This window comes from Hyaena hyaena, unplaced genomic scaffold (genome assembly GCF_003009895.1).
Source record: "Hyaena hyaena isolate Hyena2069 unplaced genomic scaffold, ASM300989v1 scaffold_78, whole genome shotgun sequence".
In the NCBI taxonomy this organism is placed as follows: Eukaryota; Metazoa; Chordata; class Mammalia; order Carnivora; family Hyaenidae; genus Hyaena; species Hyaena hyaena.
The window spans coordinates 3,097,447-3,109,425 of NW_024080710.1; the positions used below are offsets into that span (position 1 = coordinate 3,097,447).

At 39.8% G+C, this 11,979-nt stretch overlaps 1 protein-coding gene across 4 annotated transcripts in view; it reads right to left on the minus strand.

Annotated features, from left to right (window-relative positions):
- SHLD2 (shieldin complex subunit 2) overlaps window positions 1-11,713 on the minus strand; it is a 70,620-nt gene extending 58,907 nt beyond the window's left edge. For all 4 annotated transcript variants that reach the window (XM_039233721.1, XM_039233723.1, XM_039233722.1 and 1 more), the window contains exon 1: window positions 11,667-11,713. The gene's annotated coding sequence lies outside the window, so the exon portion shown is untranslated. The remainder of the gene's footprint in view (window positions 1-11,666) is intronic.
- Window positions 11,714-11,979: the final 266 nt, after the last annotated feature.

Sequence of the window (11,979 nt, forward strand, 5' to 3'; positions counted from 1 at the left end):
TCCCTCTGACTCTCCCCTGCTCACGCTGTCTCTCTCTCTCCTAGAAATAAATAAAAATATTTTTAAAAATGTTTAAAAAAATTTTTAATAAATTAAATTTTTAAAAATTATGAAGACATAATATCATATAAAACTTTGCCTCAGTATACTGATATATAAAACAAGGAGGCTATAGAAAAGTGTACATAGAAACATTTTATACTTAAAAAAACCTTTTTTTTGTTAATGTTTGTTTTCGAGAGAGACAGCACAGGCAGGAAAGAGGCAGAGAGAGAGGGAGACAGAATCTGAAGCAGGGTCCAGCTCTGAGCTGTCAGCACAGAGCCCAACACAGGGCTCGAACTCACAAACTATGAGATTATGACTTAAGCTGAAGCCACCCAAGAGCCCCTATATTTTAAAATGCAGTATTCAATTTACCACCATTTACCTTGAAGTTAAAAACAATATCCCCTCCTATGTAAGAAAAATATGTGTTCTCCATAGTAACTGATACAGCGGTAGTTTTAAAAAAAAGAAAAAGAAAAAAAAGCTCTCTACACCTTAACCTCATTTAATTAATCCAATTTGTTACCTTACATCATTGTGCTAAGAAGTGACATGGAGTACTAATAACCCACATATTACGTACATTCACTCTGAGCTCCAAAGAATCACCAGTAGCTAGGAAATGCTCGTACCTGAATTTCCTACTTACGATGACAGAACAGCGCCACTCTTTAGGTGACCTATGAAAGGTTAAAAGATACAGTGTTTGTCCTAAAAACAAAAGCAACTGAAGTTTGAAGCTATTACTCATTCTTGCAGCTAAACTAACAGCTGCTAAAACAAGCCTGTGAGCAGACAACTGATTCCTTACATCTCCTTGCATAACCTTGACTTCCTCTGCAACACTCCGATTTTCAAGTGAGGCATCTGTCGTGCTCCCATAGCCGTGAACGGTCCATGCCGTGCAGTGAGTGTCCTTAGTCCTTCCAGGCATTCACCCTTCTCCCAGGGAAGTCCAAGTATTTAAACAGGAAGCAAACCTTAATCTAGCTGCTTTTTTACCACAGAATACGGTGACCAGACATTTGGATTTGCCCAGAGGAGTCCTAGGTTAAGCGTGCTATCCTGGTGGCCTGTTCAGTTTCCCTTTGCACTCTTCAAGTATCTTGGTTTAGAGATAAATTATATAGTCACCAAGTTAAGAACCACACAAGTACGTGAATAAATGTTCTCTCAGTGAAGAGTGTGTCTAAGACACTTTATCAGAAACATTATAATAATAGGAACAATATAAGGGAGAAAAGAAACATTCTGTTCAGTTTTCCTTTATGACTTTTTAGGTAATGAAATAGAAATTAGGTTGAATAGTATCTAAAATTTATAATATGCACTTGAGAATCTCACAACAGAGATATGAATTAAATGAGGCAGAGAAAAGAATGAACGTGTTTGGCAACTAAGGGGGGAAAAAGGGACTCTGGCTGTCAAGTTCTGGGTAATGAATCTACAGACAATGGTATTAAAACTTTTGGATCCAGTCTTCCTAGAAAACATCTCAGACAGCAAGATGTCAACTTGTCCAAGGCTCATACTTTCTCGTGACTTCCAGTCAAATGTGAAATCCTAAATATATCCTAAAATATCACACTTCACTTCCCCCTCCCCCACAGCAAAAGGACTAAATTCTAAGACAGGAAATCACAACCTCATATGCATAGGTGGGCCCCAGGACCTGTCAACCCTTATGCTTTTTGAGGGATGTGGTGGGATGTGCTATCATCTCCACCCACTCCCTAAAATTATTAAAAACAAAATAAATGTAATCAAGGGCAAAAACAAAACAAACCAACTTTGCAACTTAAGCCATGACCTTGCTTCGTAAAAAGTCACAAATGGCAACTCCATCCCTCCAGTTCCTCAAGCCAAAAGGCTTGGGATCCTCACTGATTGCTTTCTTTTTCTAATAATTTCCAATTGGTCATCAAATCCTTTCAGCCCTCCCTTTAAAATTCATTCAGAATGTGGCCACGTTGCTCCACCTTCACTGGGCACCACCACCCTGGTTCAAACCACCTTGGTCTAGATGATTGGCAGTAATAGTCTCCTAATTGGTTTCCCCTTCTCCCCTTGGGCTCACTCAACACACACTCTGGGCCATACCACCTGGAGGTAGTGGGGGCAGGGGCTGGAATGCAGGAAGTTGGAGCCTATGTTCCTAATCACTGTTGCCGATGGTGCCTTTTCTGTCTTCACACATCTGTGAAGCTAGAATCCAAGCTAGAACCCTGCCACTGAATCATCGAATATCCTCACAAAGCACTAACTTATCTAGAGGTATAAAAAAAAGAAACTTCAGTATAAAGACGCTTCATTATCACAGAATTTCACTGGGAAAGTTCACTGTAACTAAATAATGAAGTAAAAAATAAATGGCTTTTAAGAAAATATCTTTTTTTTGACCCTTTCCTTCCTTCCTATCTGACCCATTCTTTCTCTCCTTGCCTCTCATCCCTTCTTCCCCCTACCTCCCACCTCTTCTATCTTCTCTTTCACTTTTCACTTTAACCATCTGGCAAGGAAATGCCAAGCTTCCAAGAAATTATTCAAAATTTTAAAACCTGTTGCTTAGCAGGCTGAAACAGAGTTTTGGATGACAGAGCCACCTATCTGACCTAGCCTTAGACTTTCTCCCTTTTCACTTTTAATATCCTAAAGAATACCCGGCACCTAAGTACACTTGCATTAGTATTCTTCCCTCAGACTCTTGGTTACTACTTTTTAAAACTTGAAGTATAGTTAAACATCCAATTAAAAAGCACAGATTTCATGGGTCCTATTCCATGGCTATTGACAAGTGTCTATACCCATGTAACCATCACCTAAAACAAGAAATGGCACATTTGCATGGGCCTCAGGAAGTTCCCTGTTGGTTTTCTTTTTGTACCCAACATGGGGCTCAAACTCATGACCTAAAGATCAGTAGTCAGATGCTCTACTGACTGAGCCAGCCAGATGCCCCCCACCCCGTCCTTTTCTAAACAATTTCCCTCCCTCTCCAACCTGTAATTATTTTCTGATTTGTATCACTGTAGAATAGTTTTGTTTTTTTCTTGGACTTCATATAAACCATATAGTCTATGTTCATTAATATCTAGTTTCTTTCACTTCACTTTTTTAAAACAGTGGTTTTGAGATTCATTTGTGTTGCTGGGCCAATCAGTTGTTGGCTACTGTGAACACACTGGAATTGTTTTATCCATTTTGCTATAGATAGACATTTCAGTTGCTTCCGATTTTTAGCTACGATGAATAAGGCTGCCATGAACAGTTTTGAATTCATAATTTTGTGGACATATTTTTCATTTCCCTTCATTAAATATCTACGAGAACTGACACATCATCAGATAGATATGTATTTAATTTCATCAGAAGCTGCCCAACGGTTCTCGAAAGTAGCTGTACCCTTTTGCACAACACCAGCAATGTATGGTTCCAGTTGTATCACATCATCCCCAACGCTTAGAACACTTAGTCTTTCTCTTGTTTGTCATTCTAGACAGTGTGAAATGGTATCTCTGTGTGAGTTTACACTGAATTATTTCCCTGTTGACTAAGTGATGCTGACAGCCTTTGCAAATGTTTATTGGCCATTAGTATATTCTCCTTTGGGAAGTCTGTTCATGTCTTTTCCTCATTTTGCTACTGGAGTCTTTTGCTCATTTTGCTGTTGGGTTTTTGCAGTTCTTTATATGCCCTAGATATGTCCTTAGACACATAAAAGTGGTAGAAATATTCTTCCCCCACTCAATTATTTGATGCTGGACATTCTAATTGCTGGGTGTTGGTTTTTACTGTATTCCTTTAAACAGTAATGGATTTAGTTTGGGTACACAGTTGAGTTACTTGCAATTCATTTGATACTTTCCAAACTTGCTTCTAAGCTTTAGAGATTAGAGAGGGCTTCAGACTATGGCTAATTTCACCCCACTCCAAGATTTCCAGCCAATGTTCATGTATGAAACGGTCCCTCCTTCCATGCCTAGTAGAAACACACTATTCCAAGCTCTGTATGAGCTCCTGGAAGTGTTCAGTGTACTGATTTCCAGTGTAGCTTTCTCCAGCATTGTGGGGTTTCCTACTTTGCATATGCAGATGAGTATTTAACAAAAGATTCTAGAGGACCCTTCTATAGATCTCCAGAGATCTCTTACTTCTATGGATTTCTGGGTAGTACCCTACACTCCAGTTTTATATACCACAAATTCAAGTTGTCTTAGCTTCTCTAATCTCTCCTGGGCTCGATTTGGGTTTCCCGACTCTGTGCTGCAATCTAAAAAGTGCCTACATGGGCTGCCTGGGTGGCTCAGTCGGTTAAGAGTTAAGCATCTGACTTTAGAAAAGGTCATGATCTCCTGGTTTGTGGGTTTGGGCCCCACGTCGGGCTCTGTGCTGACAGCTCAAAGCTCAGAGCCTAGAGACTGCTTTGGATTCTGTGTCTTCCTCTCTCTCTCCACCCCTCCCCCATTCACACTCTGTCTCTTTCTCTCAAAAATAAAATAAACATTAAAATTTTTTTTAAAAATAAAAAGCGCCTAGAGGCAGTATGCTGGGGCACGTACAGTGCTCATGTCATTTATTTCAAGGATCGCCATCCTGTGGAGAAACGGGCACCCTCCTACACAGTTGGTGGGAATGTAAACTGGTACAGCCCCTCTGGAAAACAGTGTGGAGGTTCCTCAGGAAACTAACAATAGAACTCCCCTATGACCCAGCAATAGCACTGCTAGGAATTTACCCAAAGGATACAGAAATGCTGAGGCATAGGAGCACATGTACCCCAATGTTCATAGCAGCACTCTCCACAATAGCTAAAACATGGAAAGAGCCTAAGTGTCCATCAACAGATGAATGGATCAAGAAGATGTGGTTTATCTATAATGGAATACTACATGGCAATGAGAAACAATGAAATCTGGCCATGTGTAGCTACATGGATGGACCTTGAGGGTGTTATGCTGAGCGAAATAAGTCAGGCAGAGAAGGACAAATATCATATGTGTGCACGTATAGGAGGACTAGGAGGAACTTAACAGAGGACCAATTGGGAGAAGAAGGGGGGAAATGGTGGGGGAAAGGGAGAGAGGCAAACCATGAGAGACTCTTGAATGCTGACAAAAACTGAGGTCTGATGGATGTGGGGGGGAGGGGGGGATGGGCATGGAGGAGGGCACTTGTGGGGATGAGCACTGGGTGTTATGTGGAAACTAATTTGACAATAAACTATTTGTTAAAAAAAAAAAAAAAAAGGATCGCCATCCTGCACTGACTGTTTTCCAATGTCTAAAAATAGTTGTTTCATATATTTTAATCCTGTTTTCTAGTTTACAATAGGTGGACAATTTTCAAAGCAGTTGACCCTGCACAGGAAGATGTGCCATTTTTATGACTCTCTTTTGTTATTTTTTAGTGGTTGCTCTAGAGAATAAAATACACACCTGCTGTAAGTTAGTATGGTCTATCTACAAATACAGGTGTACTAATTCAGTCTATGAAATTTGTGACCGCATAATTCCATTTCCCTCTTCTGGCATCCTCGTGGTATTATACTCTGTTTCTATGTAAGTTGTGAACCCCACATATGTTAGTATTTTTGCTTTAAGTAGACAATAGTCTATATGTGTATATTATACATAGCCAATAGCCTATGTGTACATATAATCCAAAAAAGCACCAAAAAAGTTTTCTATGTATTTGTGCAACTATTTACCATTTCTAGTGTTCTTCATTCTTTTCTGTAGACCCAATGTTCCATGTGGTCTCTTTCATCCTTACCTCATAGAACATTTTTTGGCATTTTCTGGCAGTTCAGATCTACTAGAAACAAATTCTTTCTTTTTTTTAAGCTCATTTATATTGAGAAAGAGGGAGTGTACACACACCAGGGAGGGACAAAGAGAGAGAGAAAGGATCCCAAACGGGCTCTGCACTGCCAGCACAGAGCCCAACATGGGTCTCGATTCCACAAACTACGAACGAGCTCATGACCTAAGCCAAAATCAAGAGTCAGACGCTTAACCAACTGAGTCACCCAGATGATCCAAACTCTTTCATTTTTTTAATCTGCGTGAAAATATCTTTGTTTTACCTTGATTTTTGTAGACTATTTCTGCTCGATATAGAATTCTAGGTTGACAGGGTGTTTTTTTGTTTCTTCCTTTAGCACGTTTTGGATGTTATTCCACTGTCCTCAGGCCTCCAGTGTTTTCTGATGAGTAGTTAGCCATAATCCATACTGTTATTCCCATGTATTTCTGTGTCTTCTATTTGGCTGCTCATGTGATCTATCTTTAGTTTTTAGTAGTTTGATTACGATGTGTGTAGGTCTGAGAGTTTGTTGTTGTTGTTGGGCTTGTTTTTGTTTTGTTTTGCATTTAGCCTACTTAGGGCAGGCTGAACTTCTTGATTCTGTCAATTAAAGTCTTTCATCAGTTTTAGAAGTTCTTTACCATGGTTTCTTCAAATATGTCTTCTCCCACTTCTCTCCTCTTTCTAAAATTCCAATTACACACACATTAGACTGACATTATCCCAAAGGTGGAAGAGTTCTTTTCTCCCTAACTCTCTGTTTTCTTGTTTATCAATTTGGATATATTCCATCAACAAGTCTTCACATTAGCTGATCCTTTCTTTTGATATGTTAAGAAGATGTTAAGCCCATGTGACACATTCTTCACTCCTAATATTGTATTTTTCATATCTGGAATTTCTTTTTTTTTTTAAGTTTATTTTTTATTTATTTTGAGAGAGAAATGGAGAGCAAGTGGATGAGGGGCAGAGAGAGAGAGGGAGACAGAGAATCCCAAGCAGGCTCCTCACTGTCAACACAGAGCCTGATGTGGGGCTTGAACTCATGACCTGTGAGATCATGACCTGGGCTGAAACCAAGAGTCAGATGCTTAAGAAACAGCCACCCAGGTGCCCCTTCATTTCTAGAATTTCTATTTGGTTCCTTGGTAGAGTTTCCATGACTCTGCTAAAAATCCCCATCTTTAGATGCATGATGTCCACCTTTATCATTAGATCCTCTAGCATTCTTCTTTTCATAGTTATCTTTAAATCCCTATCTGATAATTCAACCATCTGGATTATCTCTGGGTCTCTTTCTACTGTCTATTTTTCCTCTCCTGACATTTGGCCACATTTTCTTGCTTTTTCTTGTGTTTTGTAATTTTTTTATGATAAGACAGACATTCTGTATAAAAATACATTAATGATTGAGGTAAGTAATATTCTACTTCTAGAAAGAGACATTACCCTTCTGTCAGGCCACTGGAATGACCGACCTCATATGTAATTAATCTGGGCCTGGGCTTTGATGCAGCTTTAGTTTGATGTAGTCTATCACTGGCTTCAAATATTTAGAAGGTAGGAATCAGGACTTTCTATAGAGCAGGGCCTGGGATCCAGGCCCAGGTAGGATTTCAGAGAGCTGCCTGTGCTTCATGGCTAAGCCACGGGCTTTCAAAACCGTGGGAGTGCTTTGTGTGTACACTGTGACTGAACAATTTGAGTAAACAGATAGCAGATGGTGTGAATCAGGCTTCTCACTACTGGAGTAAGAGTTTACAGATAAACAAGGGGAGGAATTTAGAATGATCTATGTGACAATGGATTTGAGCTGGATATGTCAATATGAATTCATGTGTACATATACGGATTAGGATATACACATATACTTCCTGGCTCTGTCAGCCAGGAAGCAACAAGCACATCTAACACCTAGCTCTTGGTTTCTCCATTCTCCAATTACAGGAACCAGGGCTCCCTGGAGAAATGGCTGACTCTAGGACCGTGGCAGGAAATACAGAAGATAAAAGTGGAGCATCAGCAGTGCCAAAAAATTTTTAAAAAGTGCTCACACACTCACACACAAACACACACACACACACACACACACTGATGAGGGTATGTCAAAGAAGCGTATGAGCCAATTGAAACAGCTTCCAAAGGCCAAAGGTGGAACAATTTCACCAACAAAATAAACAAAGTAGTAATTGGATTATAACCTCAAGTATAAAATAAATATCCATGAGTCCATACTGTTAAAGGATGATTGAACAAATAAATGAGGGGAAAAGAGACAAATTTCCTGCACAGGAGAACTCCAAATAATTTACACAGATACCCCACCCTTAAGGACAGGGATCGTTAACTACCCACTTCTTAAGTGTGGGCTTTGCATAAATGACTTCCTTCCACAGAGTACTGTATGGAAAGAGAGAGAGAGAAAAAAAAGGAGTAACTTTACAGTGGCGAAACCTAAAAGACCACAAGTTCAAGCCCAAATCAATACCAGTAAGTCATGTACCCTTAAAACAATGTGATGAAAAATGGCAATTAATCTCTGTGGTCTTCCTCCCCAAAACCTAAAACCCCATTCTAATCGTGAGAAAAAATAGAGGAACATTTTACAGAATGTCTCGATACTCCTCAAAACTGTCAACGTCATCAAAATCAAGGGAAGTTGAGAAATTGCCATAGCCCAGAGGAGCCTAAGAAACATGAAAACTAAATGTGAGTTGGAACCCTAGATGGGATGTTGGAATAGAAAGAGGACATTAGGTGAAGTCAAAGAACATGTGAATAAAGTATGGATATTAGTTAAAAATAACATATCAATATTAGTTCATTACTTATAGCAAATACACCATACTACTATAGGTGTTAATGATAGGGGAACTTTCTGTACTCCCTTTGTGATTTTTCCATAAAACTATTCCAAAAAATAAAGTTAATATTATTTTTTGAGTTTATTTATTTATTTTGAGAGAGAGCGAGCCAGAGGGCACAAGTGGGGAAGGGGTAGAGAGAAGGAGAGACACAATCCCAAGCAGACTCCACACCATCAGCACAGAGCCTGATGCAGGGCTCGAACCTACAAACCACAAAGAACATGATCTGAGCTGAGATCAAGAGTCAGATGCTTACCCGACTTAGCCACCCAGGCACCTCTAAAGCTCATTGTAAAAAAATGAAAAAAGAGATTGGGAACTCATTCTCTGCTTTAAGCACGGCTGCCAGGTTTTTCCATTTGCTAGGGACTCTTCTTTACTTTCCAGTCCCATACCTTGCTTTCTGTAGCACATGTCATCTCTCTCAATCCTGTTCTTCCCCCTCAGCCTTCCTTTTGGAGGGTAGCTTCTGATGTTGTGTGAAATCCTGGCATGAATTAGAGGAGTTTCTCTCACCTCTCCTGCCCTGTCCCCATTCCTCAGAGCCTGGAAGCATTGACTTTTCCATTAGATCAGTTCCAGAGTGTGGGGGGAGGTCATCTCCAGCTGTTTCCCTGCTTTCAGCCCTCCATAACTGAACCTGGGGTGCTTCTGGGGAGCTTCTCTCAGCTCTCCAGGTCAACCCCCCGCTTGCTGAGGGTGGTTGCTATGCACTTGGGGGGGGGAGTTCTGTGGGCCTCAGGTAGGGTCTCTGTCATCTCCACTTCCTTGGCCCAGGGGTGTGGCTCATAACCCCCGACTCCCACCCCGAGCATTCCGGAAAGACCTGTGGGTGACCACTAGGGCCGGGTGCAGACTTGCTCTTTGGTACAGAGTCAGGGCTCCTCAGGATCCTAGTCAATTACACTAGCCCACATGGGGCCACAACAAGCCTGCAAAACGTGTGGCTGGTTTCTCCTCTCCCTTCATCTGTGGCATGTTCCTATTCTGTGGGCTATTCTATCCCAGAGCAGCTGTGGGTTTCTTCCCTACTGTGAAGCTTTCATTACTTTCTTTTTTCTATTTATTTATTTATTTATTTATTTATTTATTTATTTAATAGTTTATTGTCAAGTTGGTTTCCATATAACACCCAGTGCTCATCCCAGCAAGTGCCCTCCTCCATGGCCATCAAGAGTCTCTCCCTCCCTCTCCCCAACTATTTTCTCCCCTTCTCCTTCCCCATGGTCCTCTGTTAAGTTTCTCCTGTTCCACTTACAAGTGAAAACATATGGTATCTGTCCTTCTCTGCCTGACTTATTTCGCTCAGCATAACAGCTTTCATTACTTTCTGAAGTTTGGTTCATTTTGTGTTCCTTGTATCTTCATTCTCTTTCAACTGAGTCAGCCAGGCACCTCCAAAATATAATCCTTTTTAAAAGAGACCTTGGGAATTAAACTTAGGGAAATTTACCAGAAAGAAGAGAGAATAAAACAGATGACGATAAAAATAAATAAGAAAATTGGAGGTCCAGTAGAGATAATTTAATATCTGTATGGTAGAAGCTCTAGAGGAAAAAAATTAATGAAATAATTCAAGAAAACGTCCCCAAGTTAACTAATGTAAGTTTCCTAACTGAAAATAAAGAATGCCGTCTATTGTCGTACCACCCTGAACACACCCGATCTCGTCTGAAAACACAGAATGCACAGCATGATAGATTAAAAAAATACATCTATACAAAAGCCTATCTTTCTGAAATGTCAAAGTAGTAGAAACAAAGAGAAAATCCTACAAGCTTCCCAAGATGGAAAAATAGGTTACAGCGAATGAGGAGTTAATGATTTCAAACTTTCAACAGCCAGAGCGTAAGCTAGAAGATGGTGGAACAAAATCATCAAAATTCTGAAAGAAAGTGATTCCAGTCTGAGGATTATACACAGCCAAACTATTAATCAAGGCTGGGAGAAAAATAAGGCCCTTCCAGACATCAAGGTATCAAGTAATATGCTCCTATTCCCTTTCTTCAGCAAAATGTGGCAGCGAACTGGGAAAGAAGACAACACAGGAGAGAAGAAATAGAAGATCCAACACAAAAGAAAAGAGAACCCCTGGAATAATAGAAGGGCCCTCAGAAAACAGACACTACTCCACACAAGAGCACTGTGCCCTGGGAGGGACTTCTTCAGGATGACAACACTAATAGAATAAATGATGTAGAGAAAACAGGAATTTGGGGCAATTGGTAGGAACTTTTGAGTTGAGTTAGTGATAACAATGACCCAGAAATTCCTATAAACAAGTTATCCTCTCAACTGAAAATTCAGGTAATATCAGTATGTCAAAGATATTACTTAAAAACCCACAGGTAAATCCCAAACAGCTAAGAGTTGAGAATAGCTACCTCTGAGAAGGGGAATGAGGAGGGGACTAGGAATTCCGGTTTGAACAATGCCTAGCAAATTACTTAATTTGCTGAACTGTATAACCTTGGGGAAAAAATTACATAAAAGAATATGGAAGATGGGGAAAGAGTATAGAAAACCCACCCTGACAACTAAATCTGACCTCTGGAAACAAAGAAGTCTAACAAAATTGTTCCATAAAGTAAAAAAAATGACAAGAACGAAAGAGTTTGAGGGGGGTGGAAAAAAGAGCAAGAAAGGAGTAACATTATTTCCATGCTACCACAACTCTGGTCCAATGCTTGGCATCAACAGCAGAAACCCACAGGTTTCTGGGCTCCAGGTTCCTAGCCTGTAAGGTGGGTGGAACAGTATCTCTCACAGGACCATTGGTAGGCTTAAATCAAGAGAATGAACATGAAGTGCTTATAGCGATGTTAGATATAAATATTATTAACACAGTTAATAATTCACTCTTCTTTAAATAACTAAAATTCTTTTTTTATATCAAATCAGCCAATTCAACTGTCACAATACTTAAGAGTTTACTTGAATGCTTACCTTGTCTACTCAAACATCAAGGCTTCCAACCTTTTCATGGATGTCTCCTAAAAAAGAGGGAGGTAGATAAACGGACTATTCAAGAGAAACAGAAATTGTTTAAAAAAATACTTATCACACTAAAGTATTGACTGTATCAGAAAAACTACTCAGGTCGCCATGCTTTATCTTACAGGTTTTTGTTGGTTATGATCAATCATTCACTCACTAAGCAAGTCAGCAATTAGAATTGAAAACTTTGTCCCAACTGTACATTAACTCAGTAATGCTGAAGCAAGAAGTTTTCCATTTCAAAATAAGCAAAGTCTCCAAC